This window comes from Marmota marmota, unplaced genomic scaffold (assembly GCF_001458135.2).
Source record: "Marmota marmota marmota unplaced genomic scaffold, marMar, whole genome shotgun sequence".
Classification (NCBI taxonomy): Eukaryota; Metazoa; Chordata; class Mammalia; order Rodentia; family Sciuridae; genus Marmota; species Marmota marmota.
Genome location: NW_025999968.1, coordinates 10,603,323 through 10,630,797, shown reverse-complemented (window position 1 = coordinate 10,630,797; position 27,475 = coordinate 10,603,323). Strand labels below are relative to the sequence as shown.

The following is a 27,475-nucleotide window of genomic DNA, read 5'->3' as shown; positions in this document are numbered from 1 at the left end:
ATGTGTGAGGTAAGTTCATAGGAGGAAACTGGATCCCAATCAAGGTGGCTTTGTAGACCAATGAGAAGCCTGGAAGATTCTCTTTTTTTTTTTTTTTATTTTTTATTGTGGGTTGTTCAAAACATTACAAATTTCTTGACATATCATATTCCACACTTTGATTCAAGTGGGTTATGAACTCCCACCTTCACCCCATACACAGATTGCAGAATCACATCAGTTACACATCCATTGATTTACATATTGCCATACTAGTGTCTGTTGTGCTCCGCTGCCTTTCCCATCCTCCACCCTCCCCCCTCCCCACCTCTCCCCTCCCCTCCCCTCCTCTCTCTCTACCCCCTCCACTGTATAACCCTGAGGGTCTCCTTCCATTTCCATGCAATTTCCCTTCTCTCTCCCTTTCCCTCCCACCTCTCATCCCTGTTTAATGTTAATCTTCTTCTCATGCTCTTCGTCCCTACTCTGTTCTTAGTTACTCTCCTTATATCAAAGAAGACATTTGGCATTTGTTTTTTAGGGATTGGCTAGCTTCACTTAGCATAATCTGCTCTAATGCCATCCATTTCCCTGCAAATTCTATGATTTTGTCATTTTTTAATGCAGAGTAATACTCCATTGTGTATAAATGCCACATTTTTTTTATCCATTCGTCTATTGAAGGGCATCTAGGTTGGTTCCACAGTCTTGCTATTGTGAATTGTGCTGCTATGAACATCGATGTAGCAGTGTCCCTGTAGCATGCTCTTTTTAGGTCTTTAGGGAATAGACCAAGAAGGGGAATAGCTGGGTCAAATGGTGGCTCCATTCCCAGCTTTCCAAGAAATCTCCATACTGCTTTCCAAATTGGCTGCACCAATTTGCAGTCCCACCAGCAATGTACAAGTGTACCCTTTTCCCCACATCCTCGCCAGCACTTGTTGTTGTTTGACTTCATAATGGCTGCCAATCTTACTGGAGTGAGATGGTATCTTAGGGTGGTTTTGATTTGCATTTCTCTGACAGCTAGAGATGGTGAGCATTTTTTCATGTACTTGTTGATTGACTGTATGTCCTCTCTAAAATCTAAATCAAGGCATCTCACTATGCAAATTCCTTCACATTGCATGTCCAGCTGTGTGGCCTTCGTCAAGCCGTCTTCTTAGAGTCTTGTTTTTTTCATGTGTAATGTAATTCTACGTGCTTCATACAACTGATAACAAAAAATGAGATAACATCAGAGAAGTATCTAGGAAAATGTCTGATGTATAAACAGTGGTATTACTTTAAAAACATATGTGATATACAAATTAAGTAAAATGAGGGAACAAATTTGTACAATTATTATTATGGTTTGCATGTAGAATGTACTCCATAAAGCTCACATGTTGGAAGCTCGGTCACCCACGTAGCAAGGTTCTGAAGTGGGGCTTTCAGGTAATGATGGAATAGGAGAGCTCGGACCTCATCAGTGGATTAATCCATTTGATGGATTAATAATTTGAATCAGCTACAAGGTGATAACTGTAGGCAGGTGGGTGTGACTGGAGAAAGTTGTCCTGGAAGCATGCCCTGGAGAATTATATCTTTTCCCTAGCTTTTCTCTCTGTCAATCTCTTTGCTTCCCAGCTGCCATAAGTGAGCTGCTTTCCTTTACTATGTCCTACTGCCGCAGTCTGGCTGGGCGTGCTGATAACGCCAAGGTCGCGGGTTCGATCCCCGTACGGGCCACCAAATGCCGCAGTCTGGCTGGGCACAATTCAGGAGCCACTTGTCAAAAGAAACGAACTTTATTTTTAGAACACAGGCCACACCACACAGCTCTTCAGGAAAACCTTCAGAGCCCAACTGCCACCACCTGCTTCCCACAAGCCTCTCAACCTCCCCCACTCCTCCTGCTCTTGAGGCTGATTGGCTGGGTCGCGTGGGCGGAGTCAAAAAAAGTCCCCCAATGAGCAGCTCCATGGTCTGAAAGGGCGGGGAAACAACCCAATAAGCATCACCGCAGAGGAGCCAATCAGTTGGCAGCTATAAGTTTGCTGGGGCCACTGTGAGCCAATCATCAGCTGGCAGCTGGAAGTTTGCTGGGGCCCCTTCAGCTGTGGCTCTCAACATCCTACCACCATGGTATTTCTACCTTGGAGCCAACTAACCATGGACTGAACTTCTAAAACCATGAGCCAAAATAAATTTTTTCTTCTTCTAAGATGCTTTTTTCTTAGCTATTTTGATCACAGAGGTGAAAATCTAACAAAAGTATGTTGATTATAATGATGAAAAACTAACATAGTACTAACAAAAATTCTACTACCTCCAACCTCAGGGTATACATCTTTTAGTGAGATCATGTATAAGTGAGGTACTTTGGCATCATAATAGAAAGATATCTTGAATATAAACTAAAATTTAGCCTTAAGCACCAGAACTTGAAGTATTGATCTTTTGTCTTTCCACTATGCTTTCACTCTAAAGAGTTATTTTCCTTTGGGTCATCTACTAACATTCTTTCCATAGGAATAAATGATTAATTTCTACAACTCAAAAGTAAAATAATATTTATGCAACTTTAGCTCCACTTCTTTCATTCTAGTCTTTGTTTAATTACACTTTTTGGTGAGCAATTCAGGATCAAATCTATAGAGACTTACTGACAGTCTGTTCAGTTAACAATGCAAAATGGAAGCATATACTTTGTTTACTCTAAATCTGATAAACTATAGAAGTGATTTTAATCACTGAGCAAGATATTTTATTCATCAGCATTCTTCCTAGTACTTACAAGGTCCAGCATGGATTTTTCTTCATTACATCTATAGCACTTTTCTCTTCATCTTTTTTGGGGGATGGGGTACTTATAATTGAACCCAGAGGTGCTCTACCACTGAGCTACATCCCCATCCATTTTTAATATTTTATTTAGAGACAGAGTATAAGTTGCTGAGACTTGCTTTGAACTCACCATCTTCATGCCTCAGCCTCCCAAACTGCCGGAACTACAAATGTTTGAACACTTATTTTTTAAAACACAGTTAATGATGAGAAATAATTTTACCCTGATTTCCCACTCTAGCTATCTTAGTTCTTCAATTTATGATAAAAGTTGTCTTTTCCTTGGTAAATTGATTTATCAGAGCCCCTTTTTCCTCCAGCCTCCTTAGGAACTCAATTCCAGAAAGTTTATATAAAATAAATTATTAAGAGATTGACATCTCTAGGGCTGGGATTGTGGCTCAGTGATAGGTGCTTGCCTAGCATGTGTGAGGCACTGGGTTTTACTCTCAGCACCACATACCAATAAATAAATAAATAAATAATTTGAAAATTCATCAACAACTAATAAAAATATTTTAAAAAGAGATTGTCACCTCTACTTGACTTATTGAATTTAAAGACACACAAAGTGACTCATACTCACATGTGTTTGATATTTTGGAAGACTCTAATAAGAGTTCTATTTTCATCAAAACCATAGAAATAAGTCTTCTAAGGACACACAAGAACCCTTAAAACAGAACTGATGTCTTACTAGTATGAGTCAATAACAGATAATAGCTACTATTATCAAAAACCTTTCTATGCTCTAGGTACTTTATGTATACTATCTAGGTTAATTCTCATAACTTCTTGGTAATGTTATTGTAGAGGAAGAAAACATTTTGTAGAGGAAGAAATAGGGCAACTCACTTATATGCGAGACAGAAATAATCATAGCTAGTAGTTGGTGGACATATATTCAACTGAAGTTCTTACCATAAGAATATCACTATACTTTTTCTTCTATGTCATACTCCCTTATTTATTATATGTGGTTCCCGCAATTTATGGCTATAAAATTTTTAGATAATTATAATATTTTTGTCTTATTTGTAAATGAAGCTAGTTTGTTAATCAGCTTTTTGTTACTATGAAAAATACATGAGATAATCAACTTATACAGCGAAAAATTTATTTTGGTTTATACTTTTAGAGAGTTCAGTCCATCATCAGTTGACGCACTGCTTTCAAAAAGGCAGCAAATAATAGTGGGATCATGTGACAGAGCAAAATTGCTCACCTCTTGACTTGGAGTGAAAGAGAAGAAAGAGGTGGTATTAAGATCCCATAATCCCCTTTAAGGGCATGGCCCCAGTGACCTCAAGACCTCTCAATAGGTCATACTTCTTAATGTTTTACCACCTATTCTAATGGTGTCAAGCTTGGGACCACATTTTTAACACATGGGTCTATGGGAGACATTCTGGATCCAAACTATGGTAAAGAATGATGGAATAAAAAAACTGCTAATGAAAACTTATTGTGAATGTATTTTGTAGACTGAATTGCTAAATTAATAAGACAGTCATTTAAAGGTATGAAATGTGACCACAAGAGGGGGGAATGCCAATACATTCTACTTCTTTGCTTGATTTATTTATTTTTATTAGTTCTAGTTAGTTATATATGATAGTAGAATATATTTTCACACTTTGTACACAAATGTAGCATATATTCCTCTGGTATACATGGTATAGAGCCACACCAGTAGTGTAACCACACGTGTATATAGGATAATAATGTCTGTCTCATTCTACCACCCTTCCCTTCCCCACAGTACCATCCCCTATCACTCCCCTCTGCACAATCCAAAGTTCCTTCATTCTTTCTTACCTCTTCCCTCAACTATGGATCAGCATTCTCTTATCAGAGAAAACATTCAGCTTCTGTTTTTTTTTGGGGGGAGGAATTGACTTATTTTTCTTAGCATGATATTTTCTAGTTCCATCCATTTACCTGCAAATGCCACAATTTAATTCTTCTTTAAGACTGAATAATAGTTCATTGTATATATTTACAACATTTTCGTTATTCATTCATCTGTTGGTTCCATAGTTTAGCTATTGTGAATTGAGCTGCTATAAATATTAATGTGGCTGTGTCATTGTAAGTATGCCGATTTTATATCCTTGGGGTATAAACGGGTCAAAGTGTGGTTCCATTCGAAGTTTTCTAAGGAATCTCCATACGCTTGTATTCTTGATAGTTGCCATTCTGACTGGAGTGGGATCAAATATTAGAGTGGTTTTGGTTTGCATTTCTCTAATTATTAGAGATCTTGAACATTTTTTTTCATATATTTGTTGATTGATTGTATATTTTATTCTGAGAAATATCTATGAAGTTCCTTTGCTCATTTATTGATTGGGTTATTTGTTTTTCTTGGTGTTCGGTTTTTTGAGTTTTTTATATATCCTGGAGATTAGTGCTCTATCTGATGTATGTGTGGTAAAGATTTTCTCTCACTCTGTAGGAACTCTCTTTACATTGATTGTTTCCTTTGCTGAGAAGAAGCTTTTTAATTTGAATCTATCCCATTTATTAATGCTTGGTTTTATTTCTTGCATTTTAGGAGTCTTGTTAAGAAAGTCAGTTCTGAAGCCAACATGATGAAGATTAGGGTCTACTTTTTCTTCTATTAGGTGCAGGGTCCATGGTCTAATTCCCAGGTCCTTTATCCACTTTGAGTTGAGTTTATGCTGCATATGGATTTCCAGTTTTCCCAGCACCATTTGTTGAAGAGGTCATGTTTTTGGCACCTTTGTCTAGTATAAGAAAACTATATTTATGTAGGTTTGTCTCTGTGTCTTCTATTCTATACGTTGATCTACATGTCTATTTTGGTGCCAATACTTTAACTGCACAAGTCCAATGTTCTACATGATAAATGGTTTTTTTAAACTATGAGTAAACTTGTGCCAAATAAACATTGGGTTATGGTAAAGCTAAATAAATGCCTCTTCAGCAGAGTAAATCTAAAGCTTTACAATATCTTTTAAAATTACTTATAGCATTACTTTCCATACACCATTATAATTAAATTACCATTGTTTGTATTGTTCTATAATTTGTCTTAATGAAAATAAACATAATAAAAGTATTTTCAAATTGATATGTTCACATTAATTCATCAATTTATGATGTTTATTTTCTAATATAATTACTCTTCACTGAACTTGTACTACCTCCTTCATATGTAATTACACTGGGTATGATTAAGTTTAAGTCAGTCTAATGCTAAATGATGCTTATTAGTATCTGAATCTACAGGTTGGATAGTGAAGAAGCAGAGTAGGTTGCTGTCATTTTCTACAGGGCACATAAACAAAGGATTACAGGCTACGAATGCTCTTGTTTGTGTATAAAATAAAACAATTTCTTTAAAAGTATTTTTGTTGAGACATAATTGGACTTGATGTTTGTTTTTACTAAAAACATCACCATGCACAATATTACAAAAGTATTTTAGTATGAATTCTTTGATATTTTTTATTTTGTGCTTCTAATATTATCTATAGAAGATAAAAAGGCACATTGACTATCTTTATGAATAAAGAAAAATACTAAACAAAAACATCAGTTTTCCTATTAGTTTGAGAACCTATGTTTTAGTCCATTAAGCAACATTTAGGTCATGAGCATTTCTGGGCATGGTCAAAACAATGTTCTCATTTATCCTTTAATTTTTATATCTCAATAGAGAGTTATTAAACTTTAAATTATTTTTTTGATTGACTTTTTAAAAATTTCATTATTTTTCTTTAAGGAATTCTAAGCTCTTACTACTGTACACTGTAACAAAATTGGACAAGCAGAACAAAACGGAGAAAAATCATTGTGATTTGAAATTTACTTTTAGTTCACTTAATGGATTTCACCTTAAACAAATCAAAATGAAGAATGATGACTTTCTGAAACATTTAAGAGAAAAGTACCCACAGAGTAAGTTTAAAACCAGCAAAGTGGAGAATGGTTAAATATAATTTATTATAGATAGAAGACTTGTGATTTTTTTTTCAAAAAGTTAAAAATATAAGAAAAAAATCTCCAATGAAGTAGCTGACCTGCAGAGATAAAAAAAAATATGCTACAATACAACAACAAAGTTACTTAAGATATTTTAAAATTACTAATCATATAAATTAAATGTGTTCATGGATAATGAAATATTAATAATTACCCCCCCCCAAAAAAAAACTAAATGTAATAATATATCTTTGCCTTAGGTTTTTAAAAAATATGTTGATTAGTGGCTGGTGGAACTGGATGATGAAGATTAAGATAAATTTGTACTCATCTTAAAACCTTTTCCTTTCCTTTTTATTCAAGCCATGAACACATATAGCCAAGGCACCAGATCCTATGTTCAGAAGCCCTGACAAACTTTCAACTAAAAGATGCAGTGGAATAGTCCCCAGGAGCAGCATTGCAGAAGACCAGTTTTTTCATTATCCAACTGATTTGTGAATGGGAAGGGAGAGGCATAGAGACAAAGGCTGAATACAAGTAGTTCTTTCAAACTGTAAAATGAACATACACAGTATTTTCACTGTTCAATACACTAGGCCCAGAAGACTAATCCATGTTCTGCAGAGTCAATGAGAAATGTGCATATAAACAGAGAAAGTAAATATATACATGATCCACAATCCATATTTTTCCATTTATTTGTAGCAATGCAAAAGAAAAAGCACAATCATATGTGTCTATGCCTCCCAAAAAAATTTACATCAAAACAATTAACATGTAAGCAAAAGTAACCATGTCTTTTTTTATGTGGATCAATGTAAATAAAAATTTTAAATTCAGGCATTGATTTTGAAATGGAAATAATTGAAGCAACTTGAATTAGTTCATATTTTTTTAAGGTTTAAAGCTATTTATTTACAAGTATTTAGCACTATAAAATAAACACTGATATGTTGGGTCCTAGTTAATAGCAATACATATCATTTGGATGATTACACTATTTAAACAACAAACTACACTGAAAAAATAATGCTGATAAAATTCTTAGTCATAATATTATTTTTATTTTTTTCAGTTGTTGATAGACCTTTATTTTATTTATTTATATATTTATATGTGAACCTTAGAATCAAACCCAGTGTCTCACATATGCCAGGAAAGTGTGTTATCACTGAGCCATATTATTAAGCAATAAAATATATGAACTGAAAATATGATTGCTTGAAATTTGTACATGGAAGTAAACTCATTTGTGATTTGTAATTTATTTTTAGTTCACTTTTAGCGTATAACATAATCTGAGGGGGGCAGTGGAGGGCTGTGACCCAAATGATATCTTCAAATGAAGAGAAGGATAAAAATGCAAAGCACCATTCTTTATCCTTTCCTTCTACATGAATGTTGGATCATTTGCTATTGTGTCACAGGACTCTGACCCAAGTTTCATGTTATTTTCCAGAGTATTTTCTCTGTGTTGTTTAGACTCAATAGGTCCTGTTAGTCTGTCTTCAAGTTCAATAATTCTACCCTCTGTCCTCTCCATTCTACTATTGAGCCCATCAGGTGAGATCTGAATTTCTCCTATTGTCTTTTTCAATTCTAGAAGTTCCATTTGAATTTTAAATAATGTCTATTTTTTTTCTTAATGTTGTCTATTTTCTGTTTCAAGAAAATTTTAATTGCATATTAGAGCATTTTTATAATGATCACCTCATAATATTTGTCAGATAATTCATAATGTGGATAACTATTATTATTATTATCTAAAACTTGGATCTTTTTCTTATTTTTACATTTCTCTCAAAGCCTTGATGTGATTCAAAGGACAGTTCAGAGTAAATTTCTCACCAGCTAAAGGGAGAGTTTCAATAGTTATCATCTCAGATGGAGCCAGGAAGAGAGAACTACTAAAGGGACTTGCAGGGGACTGTGACATGGTGGCACATAGTGCAGTGCACAGTCTCTGAGGACTGCCATCGGATCCCAATCTCATAATAGATGGCTATGTTTTCTTTATTCCTTACAACTGGCACTTTGAAGTGAAAGGGAGGGTAGGCATCATATTTGTGTAAAATGTTTTGTGGAAATTACTAACAGTTCTCAACATCAAGACTTCTAGTCTTTTGCATTTTCTCTTTTTTAATTAAAAACATTATTTTTAAAGTATGCTACTTTTTACTACATTGTTTTACTATATTTTATTTTTTGCCTTTAAAAATATTTTTAGTTGTAGATGGACACAATACCTTTATTTTATTTATTTATTTTTTCCTATGGTGCTGAGATTCAAACCCAGTACCTCACATGTGCTAAGCAAGCACTCTACCACTAAGCTACACCCGTAGCCCTGGTATCTGAATATTTTTTCTTCAATCTCAGTAATAAGTTATATCTCTGCAGATTTCCACACGGTCTGTAACTGACCCTATTCCTATACCTCTTGATGATTCAAATGTCGACAATGATGCCAAGTCTTCAGAAAAACAGAAAAATAGGACAAATTTGACCAATGAAGAGATGATGGAGAAATTAAGTATGTTACCTACATTCCAAATTATTCATGAATTAACCTTTTTTAAAACATGTTAATTGGATCCAAGTCTGGGGATATAACACACTCTCTCTCTCTCTCTCTCTCTCTCTCTCTCTCTATATATATATATATATATATATATATATATATATATATATATATCACTCACCTGGTGTGTGCAAGGCCCTCAGTTCTATCCCCAACACTACAAAAAAAAAAAAAAACAGGGGGATTGTAATATGTGCCTTTTATTTTACCTTAAGGCAGAAAGAAAAGTTTTTTCCCTATAGGAGTAATTGCTTACATTAAAATGTAGTGAGCTGGGCATGGTGGCACATGGCTATAAGCCCAGCAATTTAGGAGATTGAAGCAAAGAATTTCAAGTTCCAGGTCAGTCTGGGTAACTTAGTGAGACCCTGTCTCAAAATAAAATATAAAATGGCTGGGGATATGGCTCAGGGGTAAAGTACCCATGATTCAACCCCCAGTACCACCCAAAAACAGTGAAAGCAAAGTAATATTCGTTTTGTTTGTAATGGCATTTGAAACATATTATGTATTGATAGTGAAGTCAGTCCCTTTGGGAGCAATACTTCTTTCCTGTGAACCAAATCTAAAGGATATGAACATGGGTGTAGTTGAAAACTTTATCAAAGGAGGTTTGTACATATTTGTCCAAACCTATAGCTTTTCAAAATAGGAACGTATAGTAATAAGATATATCCTAGGAAAAACACATTTTCCTTGTCTCTTTTAATTTATTTACTGTCAGTGGCCTGAATCCAGCATTATAAATAATGTAAACAGTTCCAGGAAGGGAGTAACAATAAGGTCTGCTTACAAGGCTCCAGTAACTATAGTTATAAAGAAGAACGTGACCTAGAAGGCTCAAGGAAAAGTACTCTATAGATGGTTTGTTATAAGCACTTACATGTTCAACATTTGTTCTTGATTCCTCAGTGCTTTCCAATATGAAACTGCTTTGACTGTGGAATACTACAGATATTTAGATATAATAGGACTTATCTTAGGAGGGCTGCTGCTTTAAAAAAATTTGTGACTATTCATTTGTGACCTTTAGTTATCACATCCCCTGTCTTTATGCCCTTAGCTTCTTGGCTTGAACCTTAGTAGCTAACTTGAGATTGAGTACCTACATAAGATTATTTGTGGGAGTTTTCTTGATATGTTCCTGTCTTCTTTGAGCTCGAGTAAGTAAAAATTTAATGTAATTTTCTTATGTTTTGACTTACTGGTCTTAAGAATTTACATTATGAATTTATATCCAACCTCCTAATTTTACCATTTCTTGTTATGACTTTGAACATTCCTAAAATATATACATAATTAGTTCATATTAGAGTAATCTCTACAGTAGGAGTTGGTTTCCTAAATATATTGAAAGAAGAAATACTGGAATAGTTGGTAAAGCCAGTTAGGGTTATTCATTTGACTATCATTCATTTATTATTACTAATAGTAGTTTCATAACTTTAGTGTGAATACATGCAGTGGAGAAGAAAAGTAGAGTGAGGAATTTCCCAGGAATTGCCAAGTTTTTGTTTATTTTTGGTACTGGGGATTGAACCCAGGGGTGCTTTACCACCAAGCTACACACCAGCCCTTTTTATTTTTTATTTTGAGACAGGGTCTCTAGGATTCCAAGACTGATCTCGAGCTTGTGATTCTTTGGCCTCAGCTCCTGAATAATTGGGATCACAGGCATGTGCCACCACACCCTGCTGGAATTGCCATTTGGAAAGGTGTACATCCTGAGACTCCCCTTAGGTTTCAGGCAGACTAGAACAATTGGTTGTTCTAAAATGTCATGAATTTTGAGAAAGTGATTAATTAGGAATCCTAACCTAAGGGAGACTATGTGTCTTCTTGTTTCTGATATCTTTTTGCTTTTATTAAATTTCTTTAGTGTTTTGTTGGAAACAAATCATTGTTGAAACTTGATGTGTTTGAAAACCACTGGTTTAAAATCAGTAGAATTTATTAAAAGGAATGATACCAAAAGCTAATTTGTGTTTAAAATGCTTGACTGAGCTTTGAATGTTGTTTTTGTTTAGAATAGGAACTATTGTGAGCATAAGACAAAATATACAAGATATGAAAAATTTGGACAAGGGTAAGTGCTTATGATTGTATTGTCATAATGCTCACTACTTACTGGCTATTCAGCATGAGCTCTCCCTTTCCCCTGACATTGGGCACTCACTGTTTTCTATGACTGGTACCTTAGAAGATTTCTGTGAATACATAATGCAGTTGTTTAAAACCCTCCTTGTTAGCAATAACTTTACATCATTGTTTCTACTTGAATGTTATTTCTCATAAATGACAAGGGATTATTAGATGGAAAAATTGCCCATGACATATTTAAGAGACAATTTTACTGCAGAATTATAGGCCATAAAAGCATTGATTTGAGGCCGGGTATGTAGTTCAGTGTAGAGCATTTGCCTAGGATACATGAGGTCCTGAGTTCCATCCCTGGCATTGCAAAAACAAAAACAAAGCAAAGCAAAAACCCATGCATTTAGCTGGGTATGGTGGTACACACCGATAATCCCAGCAACTCAGGAGGCTGAGTTAGGAGGATTTCAAGTTTTCAGCTAGCCTCAGCAATTTAGTTAGATCCTAACATAAAAAGGACTGTGGAGTTAGCTCAGTGGTAAGGCACCCTGGGTTTAATCCCCACTACTTAAAAAAAATTAATATATAAAATGTTTTTGAATTTTATCATTGAGTATTAATCTTTGGGTCTGCCACTCTGATTTTTTCAATAATTTGTTTTTAAAGTATACTAAGCTTTTTCCTCTATTGCTTGAGAGCAGATTAACATCTTGAATTTTTAATGTTGCTAACCTCTAGAAAATGTTCTGTGAATTTAGAAAGAATTAGTAGAATGTAGAAGTGAAAACATTTGGAAAGTTTCTTATGAATTTATTTTTAACAACTAAATTTAGTTCAGCACTGATTTTAATAATAATAAAAAATTGAAAATCACCTTAATATTTTGAACATGATAATAGATGTTATATATTGAATAATTAGTAATGAATGAATAAGACTAATAACTATGTATACGGATACATATCAGAAATCCAGGCGAATTTATTTATTTATTTATTTATTTTTGGTACTGGGGATTGAACCCAGAGGCGCTTTACCACTAAGCTACTTCCCAGCTTGAAGTGTTTGAAACTTGCGTGTGCCACCATGCCTAGCCAGATGAATTTTAAAAAGCAAATTGCAGAGAAATACATAAACAGAAACATCATACTTAAATGTGTAGAAAAGTACATGGAAATGATGCACATCCAATACAGGATAAACACCAATTACAGGTTGCCCTTGGGTAGAGGGAGAATGCCATATGAAAGGGCGAACCAGGAATCTTCAAGATTATTTGCAGTTCTTTGTTTCTTAAGCAGGGAACTGTATTCATGAGGGTATGTTATTTGTTATTTTTTAAAATCTTTTTTCCCTATATTTTTGTAGGTTTGAAATATTTCAAATAAAATTTTGGCTACAAGGATTGCCTCCTCTTTTTCCTTTCTTTCTATTTGTTTTGTTTTGTTTTTAAGATGCTAAATCTTAAGTGGTTTTGATTCTTTCTCAATTGTGAGAAGGGTTAAGTCTTTGGATATTATAAATGGCTGTGATTTAGAAGTCTTAATTCTGATTGTGTCTTTTTCCCACTAGGTCTTCTGGTACAGTTTTTACTGCTATTGATGTGGCTCTGGGACAAAAGGTAGCAACTTTCTCATACTTCTAAATGTTCTGTTAGTTTTTTGTTTAGAAGAAAAACTAAATAAAACTAAGCATAAGCAATAGGAATATATTTTTAAGTTGGATATGTTGTAAGAATTAATCTACATAATTTAAAAAAATTAGATGTTGATGTACCTTTATTTTATTCATTTATTTATGTGCGATGATGAACATCAAACACAGTGCTTCTTACATGCTAGGCAAGCACTCGAGCACTGAGCCACAACCCCAGCCTGCTAATCTATATAATTTTATAGCCATTCTCACTTTATGGGAAACAAAGAAGGAATTATATCATAAATAAGTAAATATTTTAAAATATATTTTCCTAGGTTGGAGTAAAAAGAGGATTAATTCCTGATACTGGACTGACTTTCGGTTGGTTAATCAACTTCAAGATAAATCTGAACATATTTAGCGTCCAGGTAGTGTAAAACACTATGCATAGTCAATGTGCAAGTAAAACTGGTACTTGTCAGTTATAATCTCACTATGTAATATCATGTGTTACTATAATTTAGTAACTGGTTGGTGTTTGTTACTTTCTAAGACAATTAGGAAAACCGTTGATTTTTTTTTCAATTCTGTTTCCATTAGAGGTTGTGATAAAACAGATTAATTTACAGAAACACCCACAGAAGGAACTGATCCTTAATGAGCTCTTGGAGAAGAAAGAATTAAAGAATCCCAACATAATTCACTTCTTAGACAGGTAAATATGTTTGAGGTTCTTTTAAACATTGGGATAATATGGACATTTCTAATCTGGTGGTTCCATGGAGGCTAGTCACTTTGAGGTGTCAGTAGTGAGAAGTAAACTTAAAAGAGAAAGAGGAGAGGTGAAAATAACATATTCTCAGTTGGAAGGTCCTTTTGCCACAAGGATATTTCTTGGCAAGTGACAGAAGGCTGCTAAATATAGGAGATTGCTGATGGTGTGTATATTCATGCAAATGATCAGAAGCAAAAACATGAGGAATGGTCAACTGGGATTCATGTCTTAACCCAGAGAGATGACTAGCATACAATTCTTAAATGTTTAGATCAGTTATTATTTCAAATGCTGTTCTTCATGGGCAAATTATATATGTTTATCAAAAGCTCATGTAGGCCAGGTGCAATAGCACATGCCTGTAATACCAGCAACTGGGGAGGCTGAGACAGGAGGATTGCGAGTCCAAAGCCAGCCTCCACAATTTAGGAAGGGCCCAAGCAACTCAGTGAGACCCTGTTTCTAAATAAAATACAAAATAGGGCTGGAGATGTGGCTCAGTGGTTGAATGCCCCTGAGTTCAATTCCTGGTACCCCTACTCCCCCCAAAAAGCTCATGTAGTTTAGAAATTGATGTTTAATAAAAAGACAAAATGGAAAATTAAGCATATTTTTAAAAAGTGATTATGTATATGAAAGAAAGACTACTAGTAAAAAATAATACTAGTGGTTATATTATAGGGTTAAAGGTGATTTTCTTCCATATATAAATTTGTTTAGGGTGGGGAATTGGTAATATATTTTGAGACTTTAGCCCTAATTATGGAGTCTGAATTCATGGAAATAAATTTTCAGGTACATTTCTCTGCTTTTTAAAATAATATTTCAAGTCAGCATGGAATGCTGGTTAAGATAAGCCATAGGCTTTGGAATCATTACAACTTGACTTCAGATGCTGATTCTATCACTTACTATGTGATCTTAGATGAGTTCTTAACCTCTCCAAGCTTCTGTCTCTGTATCTGCAAAACAAGACCAACAATCCCTATGTTATAGGGTTATTTTGGTTGGAAAACTCCAAAATATACACCTAGACTGCTATTATGGACAAACTATGACTTTAAAATCTTAATAAATATCATAATGACCCTCTGACTTTTTGTTCTGTTACATAGTAACTTTCCAGTTTTCTTCTTTTTTGCTCTCAAATTATCAGCTCTGTTGTTCTATTATTATGGTGCTTAATATTTGAGTTCTTGAACATAGAGGGTCACATGTTTAAAAAAATAGAATGTAAGTTTTGTATGTTCTATCTTTAGTTACTTGGTAGGAGATGACCTGTTTGTAGTAACCGAATACCTGCTGGTGGGCCACTGACTGGTGTTGTTACAGCAACCTGCATTGATGAGGCACAGACTGATGCTGTGTTCAGAGAGGTGAGTTTGCTTTCTTTGGGATAAAGCAGGGTGATATGGGGTTAATAAGAGATGATTATGGGGCTGGTGTTGTAGCTCAGTGGTACAGTGCTCACCTAGCATGCATGAGGCACTGGGTTCGATCCTCAGCACCACATAAATGTAAAATAAAGACAATGTGTCCACCTAAAACTAAAAAATAAAATATTAAAAAAAGAGATAATTAAAAGGAAGGTTTTCCTACAAGGGGAATTTTTATCGTACACATTCTCTGCAAGTTATATTATATTGTTTCACCTCAAATGAGAGTTTCAGACCTTCACATATAGGATACCTTGGGAATGAATTATAGGTCCTTTTTTAGTTTTTATTTATTTATTTTGCTTTATTGGGATTGAATCCAGGAGTGATCTACCACTGAGCTAAATCCCCAGCCCTTTTTATTTTATTTTATGTTATTTTTCATTTTAAGACAGTCTTAAAAGTTGCCTAGACTGGCCTGGAACTTGTGATCCTCCTACTTCTGCCTCTGGAGTAACTGGGGTTACACACATGCCCTGCCCAGTGAAGGCCTTTGAAGAATGAAATTCACTGGCAAATCTCATTATAGTCATCACAATAGTTTATCGTCCAGATAGGGCACTTCTGAGAATAACTGGGGATGCTATTAAAAATATGCCACTCAGCCAGGTGTGGTGGTGCATGCCTGTAATCCCCATGACTGAGGAGGTTGAGACAAGAGGATTGCAAGTTCAAGGCTGGCCTCAGCAATTTAGCAAGGCCCTAAGCAACTTAGTGAAACCCTGTCTCAAAATTTAAAATAAAAAGGGCTGGAGACGTAACTCAGAGGTAAAGTTTCTTTATGTTAAATCCCCAGTATCCCTCCTCTTGTGCCTACCCCTACCCCCTGAAAACTGGGAACTAGAACTATCACAGACAAAGCAAGACACATGTCTACTTTTACGACTATTAAGTCTGCTTTTGGCTTCATTGAAGGTGAAGAAATTGGTCGTTTCTTTATATTTTTAAATGAATTTCCAGGTGTTCTATTTGCTTAGGCTAATAGAATTCCGAATTGCCTAAGTCTAAGCCAAAAACAAGTGTTCCATCTGTCTAAGTTTTTCTATAGACGAGACTTAGATTAATGGTTTGCTTATTGTCACTGAAACTGATACTTCTCTGTCCTGATGTCACAGGGACCATTGTAATAAATGACAAAATTATAAAGTTATGAGGGACTATTATATAATACATAGTGAATTATGAACTTTGTGTAATACATAGTGAATTATTTTTATTAAGGTAACATTCTTGGAATGTTGTGAGTTGTGCTCTACCTACGAAGGAAGGAAACATGAACTCCTTCATAGTTTTGAATATTATATCCCTTAACAAAGTATGTTTGGTCACTTAAAAACTAATCAAAACTTAACAAGAATTTATGTATTTATACTTAATTTGTTTTTCTCACTTTTTTCCATAGTTGACATAAAATCAATTTCAGGAGTTGTTCTAACTTGATTCACTTGGGTGGTCTTTTATGTGCCAAAATTTTAAAATTGTGACAAGTTAATTTCTATTTACTTGTACAAGTAGTTTTCTGTGGCTTTATTCTTTTCAAGAATCTGATTAAATGCCTGGTAAATATGATTATACCCTTTATATCAGTTTTTTTCTTTGTGTAATAGAATATTTTTGAATAAGAATTTTAATAATTACAAACAATGTGCAGACTTTGTTGTTCTACTTTGATGGGAATAAAAATAAAAATACAACTAACTTTTCCCAAATGTATAATTTATCTTTTCAGTTTATATTAAAAAACCATGGGGCAAAGAAATTTTTAAAATCTCATCTTATTCATGTATTTAAGGAAGGAAGGAATTACTCTTACTTTTTAAAAAAATATTTTTAGTTGTAGATGGAAACAATAACTTTATTTATTTGTTTAATTGTGGTGGTTTTGTTTTGTTTGTTTCAGTTTTGGAGATCAGACCTAGAGCCTCACACATGCTAGGCAAGTGCTCTGCCACTGAACTCTAACATAGACATATTCTTTGGTTGTTGATGTCAGGTTGTGGATAGAGCTTGACACAAAATTTACCAGAGAAGAAATGAAGAAGACATAGTACGTTACATTGACAAACCCCTGAATGCAGCCAGACTACCCTCAATCTTATCTGTTTTTCTCAGTAGCTCACATTGATTAGACTTCTGGGTATCTGAGGTTTCAAGTGCAAATCAACACAAGTTTATTCTCTACTGTTGAAATAATTTCTAAAGAACTTATGCTTATTAATCAAGTTCTGTGTACTATTAGGCATTTAAACTTGAAAAGGCTTAGAAGTTATGTGGATTCATCCATCACTGAAGACTAAGCTTTAAAAATCCATAGCAGAGACTGGGGATGTAACTCAGTGGTAGACTATTGGCGTAGCATACACAGTGCCCTAGCTTTGATCCCCAGCACTGAAAGAAAAAAAAGAAAAGAAAGAATGGAAGGGAGGGAGAGAGGGAGGAAGGAATAGTGATGGATGAGCTGGGAATGTGGCAAATGTCTGCAGTCTTAGCAGCTCAGGAAGCTGAGGCAGGTGCATCATTTGAGGCCAGCCTGGACAAAATAGAAAGGCTTTGTCATAAAAAAAAAAAAAAAAAAAAAAAAAAAAAACATTGTGAAAGAAAGGACTTAATAAGACATGATTTAATGATGTCTCTAGCTGAGAGCAGAGTGTGGGAGGAGATCGTCTTACTAATTAAGGTATTATGTTTTCATAACTTTGCACATGATTTTCTTTATAAATGTTAAGTATTGCAGGGTCTTTGGCTGAATACTACAGGCAGTGCTCAGGCCACAACTACTATTATAATGACTCTGTGTGAACTAGTGAATGGGACTTTCCAGGACTGCTTCATTGATACCTGTTTTCTTTTGTTCAATGTTTGCAGGCATTGGAGTTTTTACATGCCAATCATGTCATTCACTGGGACATAAAAAATGGCAATGTGCTTTTGGGAATGGGAGGAGAAGTTAAACTTAGTAAATACAAAGTGAAGAAACATTATTTATTTTTTACTATACTTTCTCTCTCTCTCTCTCTCTCTCTCTATATATATATATATATATATATATATATATATCCCTCATCTGTTTATATTTTTGAAAATTAATATATGGAAGGGAAAAGAATCTAGTGGTAAAGATTATGAACTGAGAACTGGGCAGGGTTTAAATAGAAGACATGCTACTACATGCTGAATATTTTGGGCAAGTTAATGTCTTTGTGTCTCTTTTCTCATTTATTCATTGAGGAAGATAATAGTACCAATCTCAGGGTTTTTTTGGAGGTTAAAAAAGTAAAGGACTAAGAAGCAGTGCCTGGGACTGTCCTAGTGCTGATGCTGTCTTAAAGAGATCAAGTTGAATTTGTTTCTGCCATCTGTTATGCTGGTTTTTCTCATTGTACTCTTCAGCATTCTCTGAGTTTCTTACAGTATAGCCTAATCAAGAGACGGCTAGATGACCTGACCTTAGGGATGAACAAGGAAAATATCCCACTTCTCTAACATTCTTCTGTATGAGACATTAGGGTCATGAAAAACATCCTGAACTTTTATGTGTCCATAATCTCTGAATTCCTGCCATGCCCTCTGGAGAACTCAAGCAGAACTATTAAACTACATCCTGTAAAGGTTATTTAATCAATCAGGGTCATCAAAAAAATAAGATTCTATCTTTAAATGATCTTAGTGGGCAAGTTGGAAATAGATAATCACATACATTTTTGGTGGAGACATGAAAATGGAATTAGACTTTTTTTGGTTAATGTTTTGTGGTGACTCCTCCACTTACTATATGAATGATCTTAGATGAATTATTTAATTCACCTATAAAATATATATGCCCTGGTTACCCTATTTGTAAATTAGAATAATCTTAATAGTAAGCATACCTGGGCTGGGCTTAGCTGAGCATGCCTGTATTCCCAGTGGTTTGGGAGGCTGAGGAAGGAAAATCTCAAGGTCAAAGCCAGCGTCAGCAACATAGCCAGGCCCTAAGCAACTTTGCAAGACCCTGTCTCTAAATAGAATATTTAAAAACCTGGAAATGTGGCTCAGTGGTGAAGCACCAAGGTAAATTACCCAGAACCAAGTTTTAAAAAATTATTTATCTTATAGGGTTATCACAAGGATTATATAGTTTTACAAGGTACTTGCAACAGTACCTGGCTTTTGTAAACACTCATTTTCATTATAAATATTATTTTACCTGTTGCTCTTCTCAGTATTCACTTATATAGAATTACTAAATATCACAATTACTAAAAGGATATTTCCTGCAACATGGTAAAGAAAAACTAAACTATCTTAAATGTCAAAGAGTAAAGGAATGGTAACTTGGTATGTTTATCCACTGTAATACATTATAGTTTTTAAAATGATGCAAATATATGTACTAATGTGAAGGATCTCTTAAATAAACAGTTTACAAAATCTCCTAGTTAGGTAAAACAAACCAAGCAGTTCATAGCTATTATTCATTCTTCTGTAAATACAAAACAGCCTGAAGCTTACAGACCTACCTGATACCAGTAGTTACATAAGTAGTTGAGTGGCTTTTAACAGTAGATCGGAAGAAACAATTGTAAATTCTCATCCTAACCTTTTCAAAAAATTACTATCAAGTACTAAAGTAGGTTTTCTGTTCTTCAGTTATAGTGGAGACAAGTGGGGTAGATCAATGCTAGTGAGTACCTTGTCAGTACAATTGCACTCAACTGTGTTCTTTTACTAAGCTTTCTGCTAAGTTGTATGCTTAGGGATTTTAGCTTATCTTTATTTTATTCTAAAGTAATTTCAGTGTCTTGATCTTTGCCGGAGATTCACTACATTTAGGATTGGTGTCCAACTTCGGTGATTTCCCCCACCCCCCGCCCATTTTGGACTTCTTTCAGTTTTACTAACATTTTTAGAATAAAATGTATTATTAAGAATAAAAACACTCCTACTAATTCACACTCTGTTGTAGGAAGAAAAAGCAAAAAATGGCAATATATAACATCATCAAAATATTTCAATCCCAGTCTGGATTACTTTATTATTAAATTCTGTTTTTTAAAAACTAAAAGAGCCTGAACAGTCAGAATGTAATTATGGCATAACCATCCCTAGAAGCTATTAACTCTAGATGTTTTGTTTTTGTTTCTTAGCCGTCTTTAGTTTTTGTGCTCAGATCACCCCTGAGCAGAATAAACGTACTACCATGGTTGGAACACCTTACTGAATGGCACCAGAAATGGCTACACGGAAAGCTTATGGCCCTAAAGTTGACATTTGGTCTCTAGGTATCATGGCTATTGAAATGCTCGAAGGAGAGTCTCCATACCTGAAGGAAGATCCCTCAAGGGTAAGACCAGTTTAATACCAGCTTTACTGTAAAAAAAATACTTCTCCTTACGGCATAGTTCAAACTTCCTTGTGTTGTTCATTGGCCAAGAATTTACAATGAAAACTTGATAAAACCTAATGTCTGCCCTTATTTTGTATCTACAAATTATATTGCTTCTGAGTTAGAGAGGTAAAAATGTTAGCTGAAGAGTGTAGATTTTTATCAGTCAGTTGTACGGTTTCTTATTTGGGGTATAAGTAAGAATATACACAGCTTTCTACATAGTTGAAGTACCCTATTTAGATGACTTTTTTTCTACACAGAATTAGGGTACTTTTCTTATACATTTAAGTACCCTGGATATAGAAATGAGGTTATATCCACTTTGAACTTTAGCCTCTGAACCCCAAGGTCCAGAAAAGAGGAAAGCAAGATCACACCTCTGAGAAAGGTATATAACTGATAGTCTGTTTGAAAATGGACTTGAACACTTAAAACAAGTAAATATTCTTGCAGTTGAGATGAAGAATTTCAACCATCCTCTCATCTCCTTTTAACTTACCATATGTGGGACAGGATCATCAGTAGTTAAGGAAATAGATGTAACGTTGGCAAAAACCTGATGAATGGGGATGTCTGCTTTCTGTCAAAATGAACAGGGACCAGATTAGCCCTCCTTTCCTGATACAACCCCCCCAAACTAGATTATATGAAACAGTAGTTTCAACACACTGCATCAGACAATAAATGAAGGACCGTGATGTCTAAAAGTGAGTAACAACTAAAGTGAACCCCATGACTGGCCCAGTTGCCAGGCCATGTACAGAGAGGGATGACCCTGATGGGACATTGCTGGAAAAGCTGTGAAAGGAGGAAAGATGAAGACTCTCAAGATCCGTGCAGGGTGCCCCCTTAAACTTTCAACAGAGGTTGGTATGAAAAGCAAATGTAAGGACTAAGATATAATTACCTGACAAGATTGGAAGGAACCAGGCTGAGATATAGTTCAGTGGTAGAGTGCTTGCTTACCATGTGCAAGGCCCTCAATTCAACCCCCATTGCTAGGAACAAACACTGGGGCTGGGTGTGATGGTGCACACACATAGTCCCAGCCAGTTGGAAGGCTGAGGACCACTTGAGCTCAAGTCTGAGAAGTATAGTGAGACCCCCAGCTCAGATAAAACAGTCTGGAAAGAGCAGTGCCTGCTGCATTTGTAAGCTTGGGAGTAGTGCCTGTTTCTCTCAACCACTGCGGAAAACCTTATTACTGAGTATAAAACTTATTAGAGTCTTGTCTCAGTGATGGAAAATAATTACCATTAAGTTGAATGCTACTTCAGTTCCACCTAACAAATCTTACAAATGAGACCCAAATAGCTTAAAACTGCATCCCAGATCAAAGCCCAAGAATGTTTATAGGGCCACAACCATGGTTATACTCAGACCTCAGAAGAGGCTTGTATTCAGCATCCTCTGCTGTGAATTTTTGGTTGGACCCAGTGAGACCAGTCAAGTCCCAAATGTCATCAACTATCAGCAGATCCAGAAGGTGATCAAAGGTGGGATGTTCATCCATCAGCTTGAGACTGTCCATTCCCAGGCTCAATTTGGAAAAACACCATGGCCTTCAGGAAGGGGAATCATATGGGCATATTTAGAAAAGGTAACCTGGATGAGAAGAGTGAGAATGGTGCACAGAAGATCGCCACTTGTACCAGAGCCTGTACCTGAAGATAAAGAAACCTGGCCCCAAACAAAGCAGATTCTCATGAAACATATGCACAAGCTGAAGGCAGACAAGACCAGTGAAAATCTTGACTGACCTGGCTGAGGCCCACGGGTCTGAAACCAGGGAAAACCACAAGCTTTGTGAAGAGTACTTCCAAGCCAAGAAAGATTGTCCAAGGATGAAGAGACCGAGAAATAAAGCTCTACCTCCTGTGTGGCCTCCACAGTTACACAAATTCAAATAAAAGAAGCCTGACCTACCTAGAAAAAAGTAAGAGAACATTGATAGGAATCTAGATGTGGCCAGAACTCAACAAATACCCAGACATCCAATAAAAGTTTTAACAGACAAAGAGGAAGAAAATGTTGTCCAGCATGAGCAGAAAAATAATCAGTTGAAACAAACCTAGAACTAACACAAAGAAAAAAAATTAGCACAGAAGAATTAGTCATTAAGATAATTTTTATAATTGTGTTCCAGGTATTAAAAAGTCAGACATATTTTTAACAGACCCAAATTAAACTTAGTCATGTGTTGTGATTTGGATATGAAGTGTTCCTGAAAAGCTCCTGTGTTGATGCAGGAATATTTGTAAGTGAAGTGATAGGATTGTGACAGCCATAACCCTATCAGTCTATCCTAGTTTGAATGGACGAGGTGGAAACTGTAGGAGTGTGGCTGGAGGAGATGGGTCACTGGGGGCTGCCCTCAAAGCATTTGTTTTCCCTGTGCCCTTTTTCCCTTTCTCCCTCTGTGGGCTTTCTGGCCACCTTGAGCAGAGCAGCACTCCTCCATCATGTCTTCTGCCATGATGTTCTGCTTCACCTTGAGCCCAGAGCAATGCCATCAGTGCACCATGGACTAAACCTCTGGGACAGGGAGCCCAAATACCTGTCCCTCTAAGGTTTTATTGTCAGGTATTTTGGTTACAGTGACACAAAACTGACTATCACATTATGAAAACTATAACATCTGAGGTTGGGTTAATGGTAGATTATCATAGAAATAGAGACTAGCCACAGTGAAACATAAAGATAAACATGGAAAAAAATTAATGAAAGAATCAGGAATTATAACTTAAAATTTAAAGTAAGTATCTATGAGTCCATGCTGATATAAACGATTGAATAAATAGATGTGGGAGAAGAGACAGGTCAATCACCTATGCAGAAGAATTCTAAAAGTTTATGTGGCTGCTCCACGCTGCAGGAAGTAGAGCATTACTCAAGTATGAACCACACATAGTGACTTCCAGAGAACACAGTATGGAAAGGGAAGAGGAACTTCACCGTGGGAGAAGTTAACAAGCCCTTGGCCAGGTGATTAGGTCAACATCAGCAGTCAGAAATCATGTTGCTAATAGGTACCTTTAATATGATGCAATGAAAACAGTACTGTTTCCAGGCATCACAGCAAAGCTATTTGGCAAGAGGGTCACAGGCCAGCCTCAGCAACTTAGGAAAACCCTATCTCAAAACTGAAAATAAAAAGGGCTGGGGCTATAACTCAGTGGTAGAGCACTTCTGGGTTCAATCCCCAGTACTTCAAAAGAAAAAAAGAAAGATCTGTGATCTTCTTCTCAAAAACCCATTTAATATAACTTTGAAAAAAAATGTCAGACACAATTCATTAAAGGGTATCCTACAAAGTATGATAGAGTACCTGGCCAGTACTCCTCAAAACAATCAAGAGTCATCAAAAACAAGGAAAGTCTGAGAAATTGTCACAGCCAAAATTTCTTAAGTCAATGTTTGGAAATGGATATTGTGAAAAGGGGTTCAGCCAAGGAATTGATGCAGGTGAATTTGGAAATGATGCCATTTTTGGAAAATGTTGACTCTTTTTAAATAACCAGGAGAAAGTTTTCATATTGTTAATAACATTTCACTATTCATTGATCACTACCAGTAAGGCAGCTGCTATATTTTAGAGTTTCATCTGCCATAAATAAAAGTTTAAGACCATTATGTTTTTGTATATTATCAAATATTGTATTTATTCAATGCTGGCATGAGTGGATTTATGGGCTGTTTAACTATAGATTTTTAGAAAGTAGAAAAACTAAACAATTCTGTTTTCAACTATGAAAGTTATGTACTGATTATGAGGGGTTTGGGCAGGTATTAAAGTGTGTGTCGTTTAAGTAAATTATATTTATAAGTAGTCTTCAGAGCTTAGTTAAAAGAAAATGTTTGCTTCTAAATCATGCACTTCTCTGTTCCCTCTTTTTGGTAGCACCCATTTCTGAAACTGGCGAAGCCATTATCTAGCTTGACACCACATATCCCGGCAGCTAAGGAAGTCCTGAAGGGAAGCCTTTAACATTGTTGATGTGGCTTCATATTCTTCTTCCATTTTCTAAAAAGAAAACATTTTTAAATTTAATAAAGTATTTATTGTTGCAAAAAATGTGTAACATAAAATCTGCCATTTTATCCATGTAAGTGGACAACTCAGTGATATTAATTACACTCACAATATTATACAACACAGTAGAATGCACTTTGACACATCAGACATAAATACAGTATAACTTCTTATTTTTCTGGTTGTATATGATATAGAATCATTTACTTATACATGCGCAGAGGGTCATGATGTCCAATTCATTCTACTATTCTTCCTAACCCCGTTCCCTCTCTATTCCCATCACTTCCCTCTGCCGAATTTAAAGCAACTTTATTCTTCCATAGTAACCTCCCTCCACCCCCAATTGTGAATTAGTGTCCACATATCAGAGAAAACATTCAACCTTTGGTTTTGGGGGATTGGCTTATTTTACTTAGCATGATATGCTCTAGATCCAACTATTTACTGGCAAATGCCATCATTTCATTCTTATTTAAGGCTGAGTAATATCCCATCATGTATACAGATCACATTTTTTCTTTATCCATTCAACTGTTGAAAGATACCTATGTTGGTTCCATATTTAAACTATTGCGAGTTGAGCTGCTATAAACATTGATGTGGCTCCATCAAGGTAGTACGCTGACTTTAAGTCCTTTGGGAATAGACCAAGGAGTGGAATAACTCAGTCAAATGGTGATTCCTTTCCAAATTTTCTTAGCAGTCTCCATACTGCTTTCCATAGTACTTAGCAACAATTTTCATTCCCATTAGCAATATATTAGTGTCCCTTTCTCCCCACATTCTCACCAATGTTTATTGTTGCTTGTGTTCTCGATAATTGCCATTCTGACTAAAGTGAAATAAAATCTTAGTTTGGATTTTCATTTCTCTAATTGCTAGAAATGGTGATCATTTTTTTCATACTTGTTGATCAATTGTATTTCTTCTTCTGTGAAGTGTCTGTTCAATTCCTTAGCCCATTTATTGATTGGGTTACATGATTTTTGGTGTTAAGTTTGCTGAGCTCTTTATATACCCTGGAGTTTAATGCTCTGAGGCACACATGGCAAAGATTTTTCTCTCATTCTGTAGCCTCTCTCTTTACATTATTGTTTCCTTTGCTGAGAAGAAGCTTTTTAGTTTGACTCCATCCCACTTATTTATTCTTGATTTTACTTCTTGAGCTTCAGGAATCCTTTTTAAAAATTCAGATTCTAAGCTGATATGATGAAGATTTCAGCCTACTTTTTCATCTATTTGATGCAGTGTCTCTGTTCTAGTTCCTAAGTCTTTAATCCACTTTGAGTTTTGTGCAAGGAGAGAGATAGGGGTTTAATTTCATTTTGTTGCACATGGATTTCCAATTTTTTCAGCACCATTTGTTGAACAGGCTATCTTTTCTCTAGTGAATGTTTTTGGTGCTTTCAAGTAGTATGAGATAACTTTATTTATGTGGGTTTGTCTCTGTGTCTTCTATTCCATACCATTCATCTAAATGTCCCTTTTTATACTATGCTGTTTTTATTACTATGGCTCTGTGGTATAGTGTAAAGTCTGGTATTGTGATGCCTCCTGCTTCACTTAATTCTTGATAAGAATTGCTTTGGCTATTCTGGGTTTCTAATTTTTCCAAATAAATTTAATGATTGCTTTTTCTAGTTCTATGGAGATTGTCATTGGGATTTTAATAGGAGTTGCATTAAATCTCTAATAATGCTTTTGGTACTATGGCAATTTTGACAATATTAAATCTGCCTATTGAGGAGCAGGATAGGTCTTTTCATCATCTAAGGTCTTCTTCAATTTCTTTTAGTGTTCTGGAGTTTACATTGTAGAGTTCTTTCACCTCTTTTGTTATATTGATCCCCCCCCCCTTTTTGAGGCTTGTGAATGAGGTAGCTTTCCTAATTTCTCTCTCAGAGGGTTCATCACTGATATATAGAAATGAATTTGATTTTGGGGTATTGATTCTGTATCCTGCTACTTTGCTGAATTCAATTATTAATTCTAAAAGTTTTCTGATAGAATTCTTTGTCTCCTCTAAATATAGAATCATCTTGTTGGCAAATAGTAATAGTTTGAGTTCTTCTTTTCCTATTTGTATCCCTTTCATTTCTTTTATCTAATTGCTCTGGCTAGAGTTTCCATGTTGAATAGAAGTGGTGAAAGAGGGCATCCCTGTCTTGTTCCACTTCTTAGAGGGAATGCTTCCAATTCTTCTCCATTTAGAATGATGTTGGACTTGGGCTTAGCACCAGAGAGCTTTTACAATGTTGAGGTATGTTCCTACTATCCCTAGTTTTTCTAGTGTTCTGAACATGAAAGCATACTGTATTTTGTCAAATGCTTTTTCTGCATCTTCTTACCTTTAAGTCTGTTGATGTGATAAATTATATTTATTGATTTCTGTATGTTGAACCAACCTTGCATCCCAGGGTTGAAATCCACTTGATCTTGGTGCACTATCTTCTAAATATGTTTTTGTATGTGATTTGCCAGAATTTTATTGAGAATGTTTGCATCTATGTTCATCGGGGATATTGACCTGAAGTTTTCTTTCATGTGTCTTTGTCTTGTTTTAGTATTGGGGTGATCCTAACTTTATAGAATGAGTTTGAAAGGGTTCCCTCTTTTCTATTTTATGGAATAATTTGAAGAGTACTGGTATTAATTCTTCTTTGAAGGTCTTGTAAAATTCAGCTTAGAATTCATCTGGTCCTGGACTTTTCTTAGTTGATAGTGTCTTCTATTTCATTGCTTAAAATTGATCTGTTTAAATTTTGTATATCCTCCGATTCGGTTT

At 35.3% G+C, this 27,475-nt stretch overlaps 1 pseudogene; it reads left to right on the top strand.

The window, feature by feature from the left end:
* LOC107136046 lies at nt 1-24,642 on the top strand (annotated as a pseudogene).
* The last annotated feature ends 2,833 nt before the right edge of the window (nt 24,643-27,475 follow it).